This window comes from Podarcis cretensis (assembly GCF_951804945.1).
Source record: "Podarcis cretensis genome assembly, chromosome: 15".
Classification (NCBI taxonomy): domain Eukaryota; kingdom Metazoa; phylum Chordata; class Lepidosauria; order Squamata; family Lacertidae; genus Podarcis; species Podarcis cretensis.
This window is the reverse complement of record NC_137185.1, coordinates 36,235,473-36,255,398: the sequence shown is the minus strand read 5'-3', so window position 1 is coordinate 36,255,398 and position 19,926 is coordinate 36,235,473. Positions and strand designations below refer to the sequence as shown.

Sequence of the window (19,926 nt, the reverse complement as noted above, 5' to 3'; positions counted from 1 at the left end):
AACAAAAAAAATATGTGGCAGCTGTGCATTGTATTCGCCAGTAGTCAGTCAGGAAAGTAATTGGCCAAAGATTATTCTGTATAATTGAATGGCAGGGGCTTTGTATACCAAAGAGGGACGTGTCTTTGTCAGAAAAGTCTTTACAAAGTATCCAAGCTCCGGGTGTCACAGAGGACAAGTTTTTTAATCATGTTAAAATGATTTATTTAAACGTCAAGACGTGTCACCTCACTTCCTTTCATTTTTCAAACTGTTTGTGTTTTTTCTGGATGATAAATTTATCTTCAGACAGCCTCAATATGACTAATTAACTTTGAAATATAAGAACCAGATGTGTGAGCTGGAGAGCTTTCTGAACTCCTGCCAGACATTCCCCCCCTCCCTCCTTCCCTCTCCATTGCTTGCTCCTTCCTGCTGGCGGAGCTCATCTCGCTAAGTAGACTACACTCTGTACTCTCATACGAGGAAATCCACATCATACTTTAGCAACCCAAATTGATTTCTTTCCCTCTCTCGTTAGATTCGTTTTTAAAAGGAAAACACATTGAAAGTGACCAAAGTATGTTCAAGGCACATCACCATGGCCTAGAAAGCAGGAAAGGGGTTGGCGTACCTGCCATAATGGTATTTAAAGCACGGCATGAGCCATTATAGTGTGCTTGCTGCATTGAAGTAGCTGAAGCTACACAGTGACATCAAATGATGGGCTTTTAAAGGAAATCTTTCTGTGTGAAGCGTTCCTCCCCCTCCTCCATCTCTCTCTTTTGATGGCAAGGCACAGCACATGGGAGCTGTCAATTAAACCAAACCTCCTGTACGCCAAGGGTAGGAGAATCTCAAACCCAGGACTGAATGTGGTCATCGAGGCCACTGTATCTGGACCACAGGACTCTCTCCTGGCCACAGCCCCTCCCCCCAGACTACACCCCTCACTGTCCTTGATTCATACCATCCTTGAGTGTTTTTGCCTTGCTGGAATGTGTCCTTCAACTCTGAAAATGCTTCTTGATTGTCTGAATGGAGGATAGTGTGGGGTTTGTGACTGCTTGGAAACTAATCTAATATGCAAAGGTTACATACATACGTGTGTGTGTGTGTGTGTGTGTGTGTAAAGTAAAGTAAAGGTAAAGGAACCCCTGACCATTAGGTCCAGTCGTGGCCAACTCTGGGGTTGCGGCGCTCATCTTGCTTTATTGGCTGAGGGAGCTGGCATACAGCTTCCAGGTCATGTGGCCAGCATGACTAAGCCGCTTCTGGCGAACCAGAGCAGTGCACGGAAACGCCATGTACCTTCCCGCCAGAGCAGTACTTATTTATCTACTTGCACTTTGACGTGCTTTCGAACTGCTAGGTTGGCAGGAGCAGGGACCGAGCAACAGGAGCTCACCCCATCGCGGGGATTCGAACTGCCGACCTTCCGATCGGCAAATCCTAGGCTCTGTGGTTTAACCCACAGCACCACCTGCGTGTGTGTGTGTGTGTGTGTGTGTGTGTATGTGTGTGTATATATATATATATATATATATATATATACCGTATTTTTCACTCTATAAGACGCACCAGACCACAAGACGCACCTAGTTTTTGGAGGAGGAAAACAAGAAAAAAAATATTCTGAATCTCAGAAGCCAGAACAGCAAGAGGGATCGCTGTGCAGTGAAAGGAGCAATCCCTCTTGCTGTTCTGGCTTCTGGGATAGCTGCGCAGCCTGCATTCGCTCCATAAGACGCACACACATTTCCACTTACTTTTTAGGAGGGAAAAAGTGAGTCTTATAGAGCAAAAAATATGGTATATATATATATTTCAACCCACTTTTGCCTCTGGCTGCACCCACCCAATGCATGTGGCCCCCCAAATATTTCTCAGAAGGGAATGTGTCCCTCAAGCTGAATAATGTCCCATCCCCCACATTGTGGCCTTGCCACTTTAAATCTGCACAATAGCTAGGGACGGACAAATCAGTCTATTTCTGGTTCATGACACTTTGACATGTGCAAGTCCATCCTGTCCCATTTCAACACAGATCTCTCTTTACAAAAAGAACAGTGAAAGACAGGCCCTCCAGAGCTTCTTTGATAGGGTTGCCATATTTCAAACATTTGGACAGAAAATCCGGACAGAAAAGTTTTTGGCTTTTTTAAAGTTTTGAGCTATTTTTAAGGATCAATGGCAAAAACGGAACTGCCAACATGCACTAACCCAACTGCAGTATTCTGGATATGTCTTGGAAAAACCAGATGTATGGCAACCCTATTCTTGGACTACAACTCCCATAGTCCCTGCCCAATGGCCAAGTAGGTAGGAGTGATGGGATCTGGAGTACAGCAACATCTCATGGACAACAGCATGCCTCCAACCATTTGGTGCTGTAAATATATTTTAAATAAAGCAAGTTTAGAACATACTACATTGTAGTAGTAGTAGTAGTAGTTAAAGCATTGTAGGGCTGTATTTAGTTACATGCACTCACAGCACAGTCTTAACCATGTCTACTCAGAAGTAAGTTATACTGAATTCAATGGGCCTTATTCCCAGGAAAGTGGGGTTAGGATTGCAGCTTTAATCCTTTAACCATTTGCCTGCTCTGTGGCATTTCAGGGTGTGGAAATGCATTGAGTCCCTCTGTGCAACACATCTTACTGCAGTTGTGTGCTCCTGCTGGTGCCCTGGCACTGCTTCACACTCCCCCGCCCCCGTCTCCCTCCCAGTAAGCAGCAGCAATGCAGCTGACGGGAGGTCAGGTGAGTGTCGCACTCCACCAAGCCATCTGCTCCTACTTTACTGTCCCCCTCTTGTTTACCCCTCTAGCAACAGCCCTGTGAGACAGGATATTCCACTTCCTGTATTGTAGCTGGGACGTTCCAAGCCATGAAATCTTGACTCATGCAAAGCCATGGAATGAGTTGGTGACAGAGGCACAGCTAGTAGCGATACAGGCAGCGCCTGAAGACTTAGGTTAGTTAACACCTCTCCGAGAGAAAAGGGGCAATTCATTTGCATCTGTTGCTTCGCTGAGATGGATGCAGATGTAAATCTGTGCAGTCCCTGAATCTGTAGCTGAAGTATGTTGCTTCCTTGAGGTGTATGCAAAGGTACACTTGTGTAATCCCTGAACGTGAAGCTGAATTAGGAAGGAGCTGGGGCAAAAGCAAACATAACCTTTTGCTTGCACACATGCAAACACACTTCTCTTCCCTTCTGCAGCCTGGGGAAAGTACCTGCTTTGCATGCAGGCTCAATGCCTGACTTTTCCAGGCGGGGCTCAGACAGACCCCAGATTGAACCCTGGGACAGCCGCTGCCAGTCAGTGAGATCTATAATGATCTAGATAGCATCTCTCAAAAATGACACCTATACATCGAACTGATGTGACAAGCAATACCTGGAGATCAAATGTGTTTTGACTCCCGAGATGTCTTCCTCAGTGGTCAAGGAATTTGTAGGATTCAATCTAGCACCCAAAGTTAGTCACTTGACTGTTCTATATATAGAAGAGGTTGTTGCAGGTGTATGTAGGAACCCCTGTAACTGCCAACTATATCCATATGTTTACTGTGTGTGCATGCATGGTAAACATAAAGCTGATATAAAAATATGAATTTCTACTAGTGCCCAATCATATATTTTTAGGCCATCCTCCAAGACTGAGAGGGATCTGGAGAGCTGCTCCTGAGCTAGATGGACCATTGGACTGACTTCTTATAAGGCAACTTTTTCTGTTCCTTATTGGCTATAAAGCCACTTGCACTCAGAAATTGTGGCCCAGGTGGGAAGATTCACAATGTTGCTTCATTCTCATTGCATCACCACAGAACTCCTTGCTCATGCTGGAAAGAAAAACTCAGCAGAAGAAACTATGGTGGCAATTTGATGACAGGTTGTTCTGGGTATGACTAATTAGTGCATATGTGCACACATGGCTTCCAGGGCCTTCCTAATTATAACCATAGAACTGAAAGGCTGGAAGGAGATAGAGAAATCATGTAATCGAACCCTGTGCATTGAGGGAGGGCTCACAAATCAATACTATCCTATCTAAAAGGGCATGGGTAGGCAAACTAAGGCCCAGGGGCCGGATCCAGCCCAATCACCTTGTAAATTCAGCCCACAAAATCAGCATGTTTTTACATGAGTAGAATGTGTCCTTTTATTTAAAATGCATCTCTGGGTTATTTGTGGGGCATAGGAATTTGCTCATTTTTATTTTTTCCCCAAAATATAGTCTGGCCCCCCACAAGGTCTGAGGGATAGTGGACTGGCCCCCTGCTGAAAAAGTTTGCTGACCCCTATAAAAGGGGAACAGAGACAGTCACAATCCAGCATCTAATATGATCCTTATTATACTCAATATGCCCCAAGACCTGCTGTTGACATTATTTAAAATAAAAATAAAAATAAAAATGTGATTTAGGCTTGTTCCGAACATCTCTGGAGCCACATTCAGATGGTTCAAGTCACTGAGATGAACCAGTGGTTTTCCAAGGGTGTGGTGTACCACACAGGTGTGGTAGGAGAGGATGGCAAGTGTGGCAGGAAGATTCAAGAATGATCAAAGAAACATTTAAACATTTCAGTGTAGTATAATATAGTATCAAAATAACTCCCCCCCCCCGATATACAGTCAGAAACATAATCCATGCTTCTTTTCAAGAGCACTGGCTATTCTTCTACAGCTCTCCATGACATATTGTTGTGAACAGGAATTTGTGTTGATGAGAAGATAAGAGGTTGTTTGTCTCAAATTAGACCTAATAGAAATGAGATCACCTGGCAAAATCAAGCTCACACCTCTCATTGAATTTGTATACATACATATGCAAGAGGCTCATTTATAATTATATTATGGATATGATTCATGTTCTTACGTGGCTACATTGCATTATACTTTCTGGATGTCCCATGATCATATTACAAAGTAGTTGTGTTCTATGTTATAAATCAAGCGGTGCTTTTTGTTATAAATCAAGCGGTGCTTTTTGTTTTCCGATGTATTTGCTACCAATAAAAAGATTCAGTGTGGTGTGGGCAAAATTTTATTCTGAAAGTGGCACAGAGAAAAAAGTTTGTGAACCACTGAGCTGAAGGAATGCAGGAGTGTGGCCATGTCAGCCAGCACTACTCCAATTCCATATGCTCACCTTACACTGGCCCATAGGCATCTGCACATGCAGCATGAAGATCTGTAGCAAAGGTGGGAGACCTCTAGGCTATGGACCAAACTTGGCCCATTAGGCCTTCCCATTTGGCTCACCAGGCCATTTTGAAAAAGCCACACCCACCTGCCCTACACTTGGCATAATAAATGACATCAGGTATGAGGTTGGTGAGGGTGGGGCTTCAAAGGGCCAATCAGGAGGTTCAAGTGAGTGCTTGATTGTTCCTTTGCTGGAGCAAGGTGTGCTCCCACATGCCCAACATTGAATCCATAGATACTAAGGGGGTGCTAATGAAAGTACAGGCAACTCCCCATTTCTGTGGAGGTTGCGTTCCGAGGCACCACACATGTCACTTTGGTGCGCATAAGCTTGCCCCACCCCCTTCCAGCGCCAAAAATGGTGTGTCCAACATGCAAAAATGGGGAGTTGCCTGTACACAATGCTGGGGGCAGGGCTAGCTGGGGAAAGTGGGTGGAATAAAGAATGCAACTTTTATCTGTGCAAAGTAGGCTAGTTTCTACACAAACCTCTCTATCATGCATCCAGATCAAAGCAGGAGTCATTAACAGAGTCCATGGATGCATTCCAACCAGGAAGAAACACTCAAGGTGGGAGCAAAGCAAGGCCAGTGGAGTGTACGGCCGGGGGGGAAGCATGTCACTCGGAAGGAGGTGTGACCAAATGACCAGTCAGAGAGGCCTGGAGGGCCACATTTGGGCCTGGGTTTGAGGTGCTTCATATCTGTTCTATATTCTCTTTCATAACTAAGAATGCAAGAAGGCAGTGATTTCTGTTCAATCCAGTGTCTGTCGCAAACAGCGCTCCTTCTGTTCAGATACAGTTTGACTTCTGCTAAAACCTACTGTGTTCCTCTCATTGTTCTGTAGGGCCAAAACTAACACCATCAGTTATGTGACTCACTATAACTTTGATGCATTTCAATGGACAGGAAGCAGCAAAAACAATGCAGAAAATAATAAAATTATTTAGGTAATGTTTGCAGACTAAAAATGAAATAATGGTGAATACCATCCCTGACCTTGGGCAAACATGTGAACTGTGGTGATTTCTGATCTCGTTTCTGCTAGGGGTAGACTCCAGATCTGGCTGAAGCTTGAACTGAATCAAGCTAAAACAAAATAAAAAAATCCCTTCCAGTAGCACCTTAAAGACCAACTAAGTTAGTTCTTGGTATGAGCTTTCGTGTGCATGCACACTTCTTCAGATAGAAGAATATTCAGATAGATAGGTATCTGAAGAAGTGTGCATGCACACGAAAGCTCATACCAAGAACTAACTTAGTTGGTCTTTAAGATGCTACTGGAAGGAATTTTTTTATTTTGTTTTGACTATGGCAGACCAACACGGCTACCTATCTGTAACTGAATCAAGCTAATTCAGGAGGATCCAGACATGGGCCAAGTCTAGTAAAAATAATAATCCCAGAGTGATCTGGGGCTGTCAATGGGAAGGCTGCAGGGACCATGCTGGGGAAACAGACCCCATCAGGATTGTATCGTCCTTTCACCAACTGTATCACTGGCCCAGATAAGGGGGAGTCTTTTGCATAGTCCTAATTTCGGCTTCCAATGGAATCATCCAACATCCCTATTCATAACCCACCATCAGGAGGAGCTTGACAATATTCTTGCTAACTTTATGCCAATGGATAAAAGATAAGCCATGCTGAGCACCTTTTTCACCAAAGTAAAAGAGAGTTATTCTGCTGTGGAACCTGAGGAAAACTGCAGAAAATCCCACTTTTTAACCTGGCTTTTCCTGCCTTCTTTTGCAGCATTTTAGCATTTTCCTTTAAAAAACAAAACAAAAACCTTCTATGTACCCTCAGCAAATGCTGAGCTCCCCACCACCGCCCCCAAAAAATGTTCAAAACAGAATCCTCTGAAACTCATTCTGCCACATTGATCATGCTTGTCAAGAGATCAAACTGAATGGTTGAAATACTGAAGGGCGATGATGTTGGGCTAAAATTTTGTCTCTCTGGCTTGCCCACTGAGTTATCCCCATTGCAAGCTGAGAAGCTTCATTCAATAAGAAGCAGAGGCTATCTCTGCAGGCTGTCAGCCTTGACAAGCAGAAGACTGGTTTCCAATGGCATCTCCCACTTTCTGGCGCTATGTATTTAATAAAGCAAAACCTAGGATCAAGGAACAGGGAGGGACCAGAACCTCCTTTCTTCTGCTGTTACTCGAGTTCTTTAAAGCTTGCTTCCCGTCTGGCTCAGTCTCTCTCTCTCACTCTCTCTCCAGAAAATCCTTTCATGCCTCCCTCGCCAGACTGACATTTTGACAAGTTGCCACAAGTGACATCTGATTTGTACAAATTTCAAGACTAATAAATCTACCTGTCAAAGCGGAAACTTTAAAAGGAGCTAAGCCCAGCGGGTATAGTTTAACAGAACTCAAGTTGATGAAACTGTGGGATGGAGAAATTATATCTGTCACAATCCACCCACATTAGTTCTGCAGAGATGTTGGCAACTGAAACAAACGTCTTTCACAGCTTAGCAAAAAACATACACATACATGCGCACACACACAGAGAGAGAGAGCAAGCCAGCCAGTGAGGTAGAAGGGGGGAAAGGAAAAGCGATGTTTAATACTCTGAGTAACAAGTAACAGTTCTGTTTGTAAACTAACACATTTATGTATTTACTTAATTCCTCATCTGCTAAGAGTTTGTTTGTGTGTTCATGTGGGTGTCTGAGCATGTGTGCAGAGGGAGGACGTTTGTTGCTCTGTGCTCTCCAGCCCATTAAGAGATTGGAGCTTATCTAGGTCTGGATCCAGTAAGCCCCGAAGCGCAGGCTTAACTTCAAACAGAGAAGACATTCCAGCAAATTCAGCTGTCCCATTTGCGTGCTTAATTAAGAGCTCCACCACATCAACGGTGCAGGGCTGAGGCAGCTGTGACATTCAGAGAAACATCAGAGGCTGTAATGGATCACAACAGTCCTGGAATCAGAGGGAGAGCCTTAGCACGTGTTAACTAAAAGCTTCCAACCCCCTCCAGACGCACCCTCAAAGATCCAGGTCCAACGGTGTTCATTTCTCCCGTAGCTCACAAGAGACATATTCCATGAGCCAGGTCTTTCTGCAATGTTCTCACTGTTAGGAGAAAAGGTTGTCTTTATACAACCCAGAAACATCCAATAAATTAGCCTCCAGCAACCTGATATCCTCTAGTTGCGTTGCACTACAATTCCCATCAGGCCTAGCCAGCACATGAGCCGGCTGGGGCTGATGGGAGTTGTAGTGCAAAGCACCTGGAGGGCACCAGGTTCCCAAAGGCAGATTAATAATCTGCTTATTCCTTCAGGGTCTACACAGATAGGGGATCCAAATGTAGCTCCATCCTAGGTCATTGTGTGCTTTGAGGGAGTTTGTTTATGCTCAGGGACTCTGGACAAGGTGACTTCGGGGCCTTTCCCCTCCTTGATAAGCCTCACTTTCTCCTTATTGCTGCTTCTGTTTCTGCTACTCATTCACCTGCCCAGTCCCTTTGGTACCAATTCATGCCACCACCCAGTAGCAGAGGACATAGGAAGCTGCCTTGAACTTTGCCCATCTAGCTCAGTATCCAGTGTCTGGCAGTGGCTCTCCTCAGCCCTATCTAGAGATGCACAAAGGTCTCTTCAGCCCTACCTGGTTGAACCTGGGATCTTCTGCATGCAAAGCAGATACTGTACCACTGAGCTATGGCCCTTCCCCATAAGCTGAGCGGAAACTGTCACTCCTTTTCCTTAGTCCCATCACACAGTTTGGGAGGGCAGGTGAACAGGCAACAATACAAGGGGGTGAGGAGTAGTAAGGCTGAGGGTATTAGTAATGCACTCCCTAGCAGTGGTTAAGCTAGAGCAGATGCCCAATGATTCTGACTGCTGATGCAAACTCTGTCTACACGTCTCATCACATTATCTATTGTGCAGTCACAGTTATCCCAAGGTGACTCAGAAACAGTTCAAAGATCCTAATTACCCAGGGGCTCTTTGAACTCCATTTTGGCTATTTATGACTCATGCAACCATGAAAGAAAGAGAGAAAGATGCAATTTTGCTGAACTTTCTCTCCTTTGAAAGATGTGGTAGGGACTTTTACTGCAAACAGAACGTTAAGCTGTTGAACATGAAGTCCCACTGTTAAGACTTATCAAAATATACATAGCATAAGAAGTCAGCATGATTTCTTAGGTCTGAGTGAACATGTCAATATAAACATCTTAGTACAACAAAAATCCTTTGCTGTGTGATTGCTTTTGTAACGTATCAGAGGTGAAGGATCTGCACGCAAAGGTGAGCTTCTTATATATGTGTCCCAAGGACCATAGCCTACAAATTCTGTGAGGTAAGTATATATGGAAATGTGTGGTGCATTATGGGATATATAACTGTAAACAAAGACCTTTCCTCTTTTGCAGCGTTCTGCTTCAGAGTGGTTTTTTTACCACTAAGAGAGGGATGGGAAACCTCTGGTCCTCCAGAGATGTGCCAATGTATTTGTGACATATTCAGATGCGGTTTGGCCAGCAGGGGGTCTCCATTTGACTGGCAAGCATATGATGAGAATTGACAAACATGTGATGGCCATTGGTGAGGGATAATAGGAGCAATCATCCAGCAGCATTTGGTGGCAGAAACGGAATGGTGGAGCATCAGCACTCAGCTGACCTCCCAGCAGCTGAGTCAGGGCTGCTTTTACTAGGAAGAAGGGGGGAAGTGGAGGGGAGATCAGTGACACCAGCAAAGCCAATCCGGCACTCCTGCCTGAGTATTTGCACAATGCTGCCCTCCTTGCTGTGTCAGGTGAGTGCCACCCCACCATCACATGACCGTCTGGAGGGTCACAGTTTTCCCACCCCTTCTATTTCGGCTTAAAGAGATCTGAGAATCCCATTTGTTGTTCTCTCCTGTGGTTGATGCGTAGCACAAAATGGCCTTATCCCTGGCTCCAGCACTGAGGATGTCTTCAGGTATGTCTCATAACAGCAAGGAATTGCTGAGATGATTATTTATGACAGCTGGCTCAGTTGTAACTTGCCCGTTGCCTTTCATTACAGGGGAGGCACGAGTGTTTGCTCTTTCCACTCCAATCCTATCTGCCAAGAACATGCCAGTTCCTTTCCTCCTCCTCCCACCGCTCCCTTTCTATGTGTGATCATCCTGATCTGCCTTCGTTAAACAATGTATGTAAGGCAAAAGAAGAAACAGCTTTGATGTACAGTATGCATGCTATCTGATAACTGAATTGGAGCTTTTGATTCGTAAATGTGTGGCATTTTGATGGGGCCTATGGAATAGCAAATCAGAGGGAGTAGAGGACAAAAGATATGTGAGACACAAATGCAGGCTACAAAGGTAAAGGTAAGGTAAAGGTAAAGGACCCTTGGATGGTTAAGTCCAGTCAAAGGTGACTATGGGGTTGCGGCGCTCATCTCACTTTCAGGCCAAGGGAGGCGGTGTTTATCCACAGACAGCTTTCCGGGTCATGTGGCCAGCAGGACTAAACTACTGCTGACATAATGGAACACAGTGATGGAAACCAGGGTGCACAGAAAGGCCATTTGCCATCCCGCCACAGCAGTACCTATTTATCTACTTGCACTGACATGCTTTCGAACTGCTAGGTTGGCAGGAGCTGGGACTGAGCAACGGGAGCTCACGCCGTCGTGGGGATTTGAACCGCTGACCTTCTGATCAGCAAGCCCAAGAGGCTCAGTGGTTTACACCACAGAATTTAGCTGGATACAACTCATGTTTTTTAACTGTTTCCTCACCAGCTGTTTTCCCACTCAAAAACTCCTCCCTCCACCTGCTTATTCCATGGTGGATTTTTGGGTATGCTGTAATACTTCCATTAGAGAAACAAACTTCATTATTGCTTGCAAGTAAGTATGGGGGAGAATTTCAATCCAGTTCACATTTAAAGGTGAATCTGCCTAATTTGCGCTTTCTGACATGGTACATGGCCTGAAACACAGCTGTCCTTTGAAATTTGCATTTCTCCTTATTTTGAAATGCAGTTCTCCAGCAAAGTAATGTGTACAAAAATGCATATACTAGGGTTAAGCGTGCACAAAGTGCAAATATTTCTGGAAATAAAATGCATTATATGAAAAATGTGTGTATATGGCAAAGCAGTAAGGATATAGAACAGCAGCACCTATTGGCTGGAGGAGTTGCTTTTATGATCATGAAAATGAAAAATGAATAAGAAGCCAATGGCAAATATGGAAGAAGAAGGAGGAGGAGGAGGAGGAGGAGGAGGAGGAGGAGGAAGAAGAAACTCTAAAATAGTCAAAATAATCATGTGTATTTAATGCAAAATGTCTTTAACGCTGACCAACAATTCAAAGGCTGCAGTAAAACTGCCCCAAAAGTATACAGCTGCTTTCAGCAGGGCTCATGTGACCTAAGGAACCAATAGGGTCCCATCTGCCCTCATATAATTGCTCGCTGGCCTGTTTCCTGAGTGCAAGCTGCTCAAGGACCATCTGAAGTCCTGCTTAGCCTCTACTGTACTGAGTTGCCAGCCTGCACAGTAATCAAGGTGGAGGGAACAGAGCACAGTTTTGTTATTTCATGACGCTATGCTCTCCTGGGTCAGTGTTTTGAGACACATGCTATTGCTGGGTATGTTATTTGTAATCATATTGTTTGTTCAGTGAGTCCTCCAGCTCTGGGACTTTTTGCTCTGCGGCTGTAGCTGGACTTTTCATGGCTTCGAAAGGGGACCAGGAGAGACACGCCTCTTCCATATTTCACTGAGATGGAAACCACATTGCTTTTCTGCAATGACTCAGTTCAGAGGCTGGCTTCCCCCTCCCCCACGCTTTTGTTTTAATTTATATTTAAAAAAGAAAAAAGAATTTCGAAACTGACAAGCCTGTTTGATTTCCCAGGCATTTTCCTGCCTACTGAGCTTCCTCACATGTCCACAGGCAGAACGGGGAATGGTGAAGTCCATGAATTTTTTGTCCAAGATTGATTTGGCCTGTAGCACCATCTGAACATTTCTGCTGGCCTGAACCCACTCCCCCCCCCCCCATCCTTTCTGTCAAAAGACCTCCTAGTGACTCATGCTCAGAAAAAGCACAAGGCCTGGAGATTATCCCAGAAGGATTTAACCCATTTTTCAAAGCTAAACTCTGCTTAGGAAGATTATAGCACAGTTTATCCAAGAGTAAATAGTGCTTATTTCAAACTCTGACTACACAACAGGGCCTGGCTTCCTAGGGTGGCCATGCATTCTGTTTTACAGAAGGAGGTCCTCTATTTGAAGGCTGGTCAGAAGACAATCCTCTGTTTGAAGTACTGCCTGGTCCAATTCTGGTTTAAAGGTCAAGAACCATACATAGCAGGAGCTGGGGCCTAAAGATTCCTATTAGCACAGTAAGGGATGCGGGTGGGGCTGTGGGTTAAACTGCAGAGCCTAGGACTTGCCGATCAGAAGGTTGGCGGTTCAAATACCCGCAATGGAGTGACCTCCTGTTGCTCGGTCCCTGCTCCTGCCAACCTAGCAGTTCGAAAGCACCTCAAAGTGCAAGCAGATAAATAGGTACCGCTCTGGCGGGAAGGTAAACGGTGTTTCCGTGCGCTGCTGTGGTTCGCAAGAAGCGGCTTAGTCATGCTGGCCACATGATCCGGAAGCTGTACACTGGTTCCCTCGGCCAATAAAGCGAGATGAGCGCCGCAACCCCAGAGTCGGCCACGACTGGACCTAGTAGTCAGGGGTACCATTTTAGTCCATATGGTGCCCAACTCCCATCATCCCTTAGCTTTGGGCCAGGCAGACTGGAAAGGTCAATCAGGAGTAGCTATTGTATTGCCCTTCAGATGTTCTGCACTCCTGTTATTCCCAGCCAGCAGGGCTGATGGTCAAGGATGATGAGAGTTGCAACCCCAAAGCTTCTGGTGTTGGCTACCCATGATCTAAATTAGGGTTGCCATACGTCCGGAATTTTCCAGACGTATCCGGAATACTGCATTCGGCAGCAGCTCAATAACTTTGGCCAAAAAACACAACTCAACAACTTTTCTTTCCTGATTTTCACTGTTTGAAATATGGCAACCCTGTCTAAAGAGCGGTTTGGATGATTATTTTAAATCCCATGAATTACCTGAGTTCTTGCTTCTTGAACTCTTGTTACTGCATTAGTGGAGTAGTGGCGGATTTGCTCTGCTTCAGATTGTTCTGTGACTCTTCCCCAATGCTGACACATTGCACAACCAATGCAGGACCAAAATACACCAGGGTGCTATGACCGAAAATGAAGCCGTGTGGCCATTTCCAAACGTTTGCAAGTGCAAACAGTGTTGAGAGTAGGATTGGGTGCATGTACCCCAATATCATCAAAAGCACAAATCATCATGAATGTTCAATAAGCTTGATATTTGAAGAAACCCTTATTCACATTTTATAGTTGAAATGGGAAAGAGTGGCAAAGGGCATACATTGTATTATTTAATAGATTTTATTTTCATATATTCATATCCTGCATTTTGAGCCTAGACCCCTCTCCTGCCAGCCAGTTAGCATGACCAGTGCTGAAAACAATTCATAAAATGAGCAATCTGTCTTCTTAAGAAAGAATAACAATGAATTGGAAACATGTTTATGTCCTGTGCAATTCTACACATGTTCACTCAGACATAAGCTTCACTGTGTTCATTGGGGCTTGCTCCCAGGTAAGTGCTCGTAAGATTGGAGCTGTAAGCATGCACGGGCACACACACACACACACACACACACACACACACACACAAATCCCATAACAGCAGTCAGGCTTGAACTATTTTTTTTTCAGGACCACCCAGCAACAGAACAAAATCTTGCTGACTCTGATATTGACTCTCCTTTTAGAAAAGTTGTCCTAGACATTTTCTTTATGGAAGATGGATCACACTGAGTTGACAGCCATCCAAAATTGACATGAACTGTATGGCTTTGTCTAGTGTTCAACCCAGTTATTGGCCCATATAGAGATGTACAGGAAATAGTGGGATGAGCAGTAAATGTATATTGAATGGTGAACTGTATGCACAGTGAAGAAATTGCAGGACAAATTTGACCACATGCCAAAATGCCCACATATTCCCAACATGGCAGTCTGGCCAGTGGTGATTCAACTTGCTACAAAGTTATGCCTCATGGTCATAATATTAAAGAATTGTTAGTTTGGGAGCACCAGCTGTATGTATGAAGTATCCGGGTATATTAAGGGTATATTAAGTCAGACCATTGGTCCTTCTTGTTCAGTATTGCCTACAATGACTGACAGTGACTTTTCAATGGTTTCAGACTGGGAATATTCCCAACCCTAGAGATGCTGGGGATTTATCTGAAAGGGTGACATATACACCATGGATTACACAGGATCATCATGAAGGAGGAGGAGGAGCACAAGACAAAGCCCTTTCCGAGCCTGCAGAGGAGAGGGTGTTGCGGGCAGGACACTCCCACACTCGCGGGGGCTTCCATCGCCCCCGCGAGAACTGGGGAATCCCTGGGCGTGCCTGCAACCCAGCCCGCCAATCGGCGGGCGAGGGGAGGCGCGGCCTGGGCTACTTAAGGCCAGGCACGCCCAGGGACCGCCCTCTTTTCCCCCTCGCCCAGCCATTGCCAAGGCCAAGACAATGGCAACTACTACAGCAAAGTGAGTTGCATAAGGTTGGCACAGTCCCAGAACGCAGCAGGCCTGCGCAGCTTACACAATCTCTGGCAGCCTGGAATGGCATCACAAACCCATTTCCATGCCTACCCAAGACTTCAGAAACAGAGGCTACACCCACAGCAACACAGCAGAGGGCTTGCATCCTGCTCGGTGGGTGGGAAGCTCAACAGGCCTGAGCCACATTTGTAGCAAACTTTTGGGAATCCCCTGTCCTGCTTTGATGTGCCTCAAAAAGCCAGACCATCAAGGATTATTCTGCTTGCCAAGAAACAGAGCTTAGCTGGCTTTGGAAGGGCAGGCCATTGCGATAGATGAGAAAGAAGGCATGCGGGTAGAGCTCTCTCTGTCCTATCTCATCTATCTTGGAGGTGGCTCTTCTCGATTAAGGCTTCCCCTGCCTTTCTCAAAAACCATCTGCCGTTGTGGAGTCCAGCTCTGGTCTGTTACATGGAGCTGCCTCGTAGCAGATCAGACTATCTGTCCAGGGAGAGCCATTTTGTCTACTCTGAGTGGCAGCAAATCTCCCAGGTCTCACACTCTGCTACCTGGTCATTTTAAGTGTGGATGCTAGAGAGTAAATCTGTAAGTAAGGGCTATAGCACAGTAGCACAGCGAGTTCCTTATATGCCGAAGGTCCCAGGTTCAACCCCTCCAGGAAAGGCTGGCAGGGAAGAGTCCCATCTGAAACCTTGGATAGTTTCTGCCATCTCAGTGTAGACAAGGGTTGTTGTTGTTTAGTCGTTTAGTTGTGTCCGCCTCTTCGTGACCCCCTGGACCTAAGCACACCAGGCACTCCTGTCTTCCACTGCCTCCCGCAGTTTGGTCAGACTCATGTTTGTAGCTTCGAGAACACTGTCCGTCCATCTCGTCCTCTGTCGTCCCCTTCTCCTTGTGCCCTCCATCTTTCCCAACATGAGGGTCTTTCCCAAGGAGTCTTCTCTTCTCATGAGGTGGCCAAAGTATTGGAGCCTCAGCTTCAGGATCTGTCCTTCCAGTGAGTACTCAGGGCTGATTTCCTTAAGAATGGAGAGGTTTGATCTTCTTGCAGTCCATGGGACTCTCAAGAGTCTCCTCCAGCACCATAATTCAAAAGCATCAATTCTTCGGCGATCAGCCTTCTTTATGGTCCAGCTCTCACTTCCATACATCACCACTGGGAATGTAGACAAGGGTAGGTAAGCTGTTTCAGTCCAAAGGCTATATTCCCTCCTAGGTAGCCTTCCAGGGGCCACATGCCACTGGTCAGTGGGGCCAGAGGCAATGGTGGGTGGAGTAATGAATGCATAGACTATAGTGATCCAGTAACTACAGCCTCCCCCATCCTCCTTCCAGCAGAGTTCACTGGTACATTTCAGCCAGGCAAAAAGGGGGGTGCAAAGTAAAAGAAGGGGTGGCTGGAGAAAGGGTACATAGCCTCCAATATGTCAAGGCAAAAAAACAGGCCACGCATCTCCAGGGGCCACACTCCTTCACAAGTCACAAGATCCGCACAAGATCATGGTCTCAGAAGACGTGCTTTTTTTCAGGCTTCATAATCTCGTGCGAAAATGTAGGATGTCCCGATTTTATCGGGGCGATTGAGGGGTATGAGTGTGTGATCTGGGTAGGAAGAACCTCAAAGGCCAGATAGAGAGGTTTGGAGGGATGCCTGTGGCTCCTAGACTCAAGTCCCCCCCTCCCCCGCTATGGACCAACTTGGTATCAGGCAAATGCCTATATCAGTGGTTCCCAACCTTTTTTTTTTTTTTTTGCCATACCCACCTAAGCATCTCTAAAATCCTGATGCCTGCCCCCATGACATATAATTCTTATTATTCAAAAAGTGAGCTGCTATTCATGTGGAGGAAGCCAAAAAGGCCATTAACTTGGTCTAAACAAACTTCCAAATTGTCCCCCTTAAAAATCAAATTGCCCCCCTGTGGGGCATGTCTGGCATACAAAAAAAATCACCTTATGATTTGCCCTGTCTGTCCTCAAGTAGAGATGGAAAGGCCTCAGATAAAACCAGAAAAAAAATTTAGGTCCATGAGAAAAATGACAAAGAGGAAGAGCAACCAGAAATGGAAAATGATAGCAGTACAGTGGTACCTCGGATTAAGTACTTAATTCGTTCTGGAGGACCGTTCTTAACCTGAAACTGTTCTTAACCTGAAGCACCACTTTAGCTAATGGGGCCTCCTGCTTCCGCCACAGCACCGCCGGGCGATTTTTGTTCTTACCCTGAAGCAAAGTTCTTAACCTGAAGCACTATTTCTGGGTTAGCGGAGTCTGTAACCTGAAGCGTATGTAACCCAAGGTACCACTGTAGTTCAGAAAATGAGATAGAATAAATCGCATGTATATGTTGTGTCTTCTGGTTTTGTTTTTTTAAAAAAGCACTACTCAAAGGGTAGACCTTCTATGGAGCTTAAATACTGAGGTGGACCTTAAATTTATTTGCTGTTGGTGCTAAGGGGCAAATCTGATTATTTTTTATGTTGATGGTTTCTTGCTTTTTTTCTTTTTTCTTTTTAGGGAAAGGGGGTGGTTACCTGTTTTATTGCAAGCACAATACTTTTATCTACACTGTGTTTCACCCAATTTGTAAAACTACTCCACACTGAACTTTTTTTCAATTTTTCCAAAATTTCCATTTTTCCCGGAAAAAAACCAGGAGAAAAAACGTTTTTTCCTCATGGCTTCAAAATTTCCGGAAATTTTACATCTCTAGGCATGTGCCCCATGTTGTGAACTACTGGCCTATATCCTAGAAATACACCACCATCAGTTCATGCCTGATGGATATGTGATCATTAAAGAGTTGGAGGCGTTTGAATGGACCATTTCATTCTTAGTTTTCTTCACATAAACAGGCCAAGGGCCTAATGATTTCAAGGTAAAGCTTTTTTATATTTATTAAGACAATTCAGGGAACATTTTCAAGCCCTGCTGACATCACTGTAATAAATCACCATCTTGTCTTGCGGTTGAAGAAAAGCCAAAATACTGTCAGGTCTGATTTTTTCTGGCTACTCAAGTCTCATGAGCAAACCATGTGTTTTTAATCAACAAATCTTTGTTTTGCATTGCTGGGACCCCAGAACTCTTTAAATAGTTAGCTTTTACCAGAGGGATACTTTAAATTCAACGCGCTGCTTCCTCACTGGAAAGATTAGGAAACAGGACACCACATTACAGATTTACCAGGCTTGTCTTGGTCTTTGGGAAACTTGTTTTTGTTACAGTCCTTGATGGCCTGGAGGGCTTCCCGTTTCTTTCCTCTGGCTTAATTGGACAAGTCCTTCCCTCATCCATGCACACACACACACACACACACACACGTGCACACACCCCTACCTATCAACATTTGTTGCTCATGTCATAACACGCAAATCAACCTCGGCCAAAACAGAGGGGCCCGGTTCTTCCAGCAGAAGGTGTCGAGCATGATGAGAGAGGAAATGGTTAAGTGTGGTCTGCTTTGCAAGTGAAGCAGCATAAAGCCATCGTGGGTTTTCCATTCCCAACCAAGTACTCAAAAGCAGGGGTTGGGGACCTTTTTCAGCTCAAGGGCCACATTCCATTTGCCGCAACTTCCCAGGCACCACATGTCAGTGGTCAGAGGCCAATGTGAGCAGAAAAACAAAAGCAATAGTAGGCTAGTTTACAAACACACACACACACACACACACACAGAGAGAGAGAGAGAGAGAGAGCTTTCTCAATCCTTCATCCAGGCAAGCAAAAGGCATTATCAGAGTTCAAGGACACATTCCAGCCAGGCAAAAACATCCAGAACACAACTCAAGGCCCATGAGGGGTGCAGCCTGGCCTGGTGTCCATTTCTCACTGGGCACCTGAGAAACCAGGGGACAGCAGCAGCAACACCAATGTGGGCAGCAAATAGAGCATTGTCCAGTGCCCGTGTCCAGGCAGCAGGGTGTACAACGAAGGGTCAGGCAAGAGGCAAAATTGCAGCAGTCCAAAGTCAGAGTCCATGCCAACTGGGAAGAGATAGAGAGGGTTGGAGAGGGGCCATAAGAATTTAAGAAAATCTCCGTTAGTTCAAACAAAAGAGCTTCCTAATACAGCATCCTTTTTCATACAGTGATCAAGCAGAGGCTTTGGAGAAGTCCATGACTGGGTCAAAAAGGCTATGGTTGCCTCTCAGCAATTGGTGTTGAGCTGCACACTGCTTTAGAGCCTCAAAGTTCATGATTAACAGCCACAGAGAGATCTACTGACAGATCTAAGCATCTGGTTAGATATACAGATTCAGAGCACTGGTCCATCCAGCTCAGTATTGCATACACTGGCTCGCAGTAGCTCTTTGGGGTTACAGACAGGGTTCCCTCCTAGTCCCACCTAAGGACACCAGGAATTGAACCTGGGATGTTCTGGGCACAAAGCAACTTGCGTGTCGAGGTCCCCAAGCCACCCCCCAAATAACTCACAACGCACACTTAATTTTTGTTTAAGGTTTTTGGCATAATTTTGGCCACAACTTTATTTAAATACAAAACTGTGAGTGGTTGTTTAGGCATTGGTTAAGACTATCTGTCCCCCCGCCTGGGGACAGAACTGACTTCCGGGCACCACCGAAAGACAGTGCGGGGGAAAGCAAGTCGGGGAGAAATGGAGCTGAGCCACAGACCCTCAATTCTCATCCGCATGCTCCCCGAAGGCTTGCCAGCCCTAGTCCCATTCCAGGGATTGGACGAAAAGATGGCAAGCCCCAGGATTCCTTTAATGGAATTCCCTTTCCGCAGCAACCATGGAGGGGCAGGCCCAGCCTATCCTAACCCCTCCTCCACCAATTTATAACCAATGCCTAACCGCAACCTTACAAGTTGTGACGATTTGCTACGCAGTAGGCAAAAACCAAATGACCCAGCCAATCAGCCAGATGGACAAAATTCCTACCAAGCCCCTGCCCCAATGGCAGACAATCCCATGACAGGCATAGCAAGGTCAATGCAACAACCCCTTACTCAAGGGCGGGTGATCCGTTGCACGCAGCAAAGAGAAAGCTCCAGGCTGCATGCAGAGTATTTAAACATTTTACCCCTCCCACCAAAATTGCAACATAACTTTTACC

General features: G+C 45.4%; 2 long non-coding RNA genes across 2 annotated transcripts in view; one reads left to right on the top strand and one right to left on the bottom strand.

Moving 5' to 3' along the window:
* The window catches only part of LOC307204039, a 38,901-nt gene extending 20,394 nt beyond the window's left edge, over positions 1-18,507 (bottom strand). Inside the window, exons 1-2 of the long non-coding RNA XR_013833482.1 lie at positions 18,033-18,507; positions 16,800-16,842 (exon numbers count right to left, since the gene is read on the bottom strand). This is a non-coding gene — a long non-coding RNA (uncharacterized lncRNA). The remainder of the gene's footprint in view (positions 1-16,799; positions 16,843-18,032) is intronic.
* Positions 9,168-14,580, top strand: LOC307203993. The gene is made up of 3 exons (XR_013833429.1): positions 9,168-9,471; positions 10,236-10,533; positions 13,983-14,580. It is a non-coding gene; the product is annotated as an uncharacterized lncRNA (long non-coding RNA).
* Positions 18,508-19,926: the final 1,419 nt, after the last annotated feature.